The following is a 1,852-nucleotide window of genomic DNA, read 5'->3' as shown; positions in this document are numbered from 1 at the left end:
ACTCGTTTATAGTTTTATGAGGTGGTTATTATCCCCACACAAAAAAAGAAACTGAGACACAAATATTTAGTCAGCTGAGCAAGGTTCCAGAACTACAGAATATGGAGCGCCTACCTCTTTACCATAGTGCCTCTTTGTTTTAAGACAGCTAAGTCTAACTTCAATTGTTTGTTTTCATAAATGTTAAGTTAAATAACAAAAAGAAGAACATGACAACTTCCACACTTTTCATATTCTAGGCAGAAGACCTTGGTAGCACAATTGTTAAAATACTCCCAAAACATTAGGGGTTTCAAATTCCCCAGCCCATTCTCAGGAGAAAGACTGGGCAGTCTGCTTCTGTAAAGATTTACAGCCTTGGAAACTGGGCAGTTTGACTTTGTCCTTTAGGGTCACCATGAGTCAGGATCAAATCACGGACAGAGTTGGTTTTGATTTTTGTTTTAATTCTCCATGATATTAAATAAGCAGAAAGCTAATGCTTAGTGACACAAATCTACTGAGATTGAGCAATCCATACCACTGTGTAACAGACTCAGATTTGAATGGGTTCAAGTTGAATGTGACTTTCTGAAAGTACACTTAACAGATTGGAGAGATCTGCACACTAATTGTGCACTGGACTTTGGACAAAATTCTTAGCATATTTCACTCATAAAATAATCCCAATTTTCTTCTAATTTTGTTCCTATGCAATTTACTACCTCTGAAAATCTGCTAGAGTATCAGCTATATGTCAGTTTCGACTCAATGGTAAGAACAAAAACAACATGGTAGATAAAGTTTCTAAAAGAGAGCCTAGAATATCAGTAATTAAGAAAAGATTCGGCAAAACAAGAGGCTGACGATTGCATTAGCGATAAACCAGTTCACACCCGAGCCCTTGGAAGGAAGGGTCCTGGTCGGATCCGGTTGCTTCATGGGACTCTCAGGAAAAGCTCCTTGGTTCACAACAGGCACCGAGTCTCAGATGGGCAAAGGAGACCCCAACAAACCGAGGGGCAAAATATCCTTGTACGCCTTCTTTGTGCAGGCGTGCCCAGAGGAGCACAAGAAGCAACACCCCGACTGGTCAGTCAACTTCGCCGAGTTATCCAAGAAGTGCTTAGAGAGATGGAAGACCATTTCTGCAAAGAAAAAGCCCAAGTTTGAAGATATGGCAAAAACTGACAAAGCACGCTATGACAGGGAGATCATGTGCCTTCTAAAGGGGATAAGAAAGGAAAGAAAAAAAGATCCAAATGCTCCCAAAAGGCCACCATCTGCCTTCTTGCTGTTTTGTTCTGAACATTGTCCAAAGATCAAAAGTGAACACCCAGGACTGTCCACTGGGGATACTGCAAAGAAGTTAGGTGAAATGTGATATGAACCATCAGCCAAAGATAAACAACCGTATGAACAGAAAGCAGCCAAGCTAAAAGAGAAATATGAGAAGGACATTGCTGCATATCATGGCAAGGGCAAAAGTAAAACAAGGAAGAAATGTCCTGGCCGACCAACAGGCTTGAAGAAGAAAAGTGAACCAGAAGATGAGGAGGAGGAAGAGGATGAAGATGAAGAATAAATGGCTGTTTTACGTGTGTTGTATGCGTGTGTGCTCAGGCAATTGTTAGCTAAGAATGTGAATTCAAGTGCAGCTTAATGTTAGCTTCAGTATAAAAACTACAGAATTTTGTATATGTGATAAAGATTCTTAGAGAAATACTTTGGTAAAATGCAGCTTGTAGCTTTCTGAGGGGCTGCTACATACAGTTAGATTTTAAAGCTTTTGATGTTGAATGTTTCTAAATATTTAATGGTTCTTTAATTTCTTGCGTATGGTAGCACAGCAAACTCCTAGGAAATCAGTATC

The 1,852-nt window shown here is 39.8% G+C and overlaps 1 pseudogene; it reads left to right on the top strand.

Annotated features, from left to right (window-relative positions):
- The first annotated feature begins 970 nt into the window (after nt 1-970).
- Nucleotides 971-1,564, top strand: LOC102870722 (annotated as a pseudogene).
- The last annotated feature ends 288 nt before the right edge of the window (nt 1,565-1,852 follow it).

Source organism: Elephantulus edwardii, unplaced genomic scaffold (genome assembly GCF_000299155.1).
Source record: "Elephantulus edwardii isolate Elephantulus edwardi_28Jun2011 unplaced genomic scaffold, EleEdw1.0 scaffold00009, whole genome shotgun sequence".
NCBI classification, from domain to species: domain Eukaryota; kingdom Metazoa; phylum Chordata; class Mammalia; order Macroscelidea; family Macroscelididae; genus Elephantulus; species Elephantulus edwardii.
Note: the sequence above shows the minus strand (reverse complement) of the source record. Positions and strands in the feature narration are given on the sequence as shown.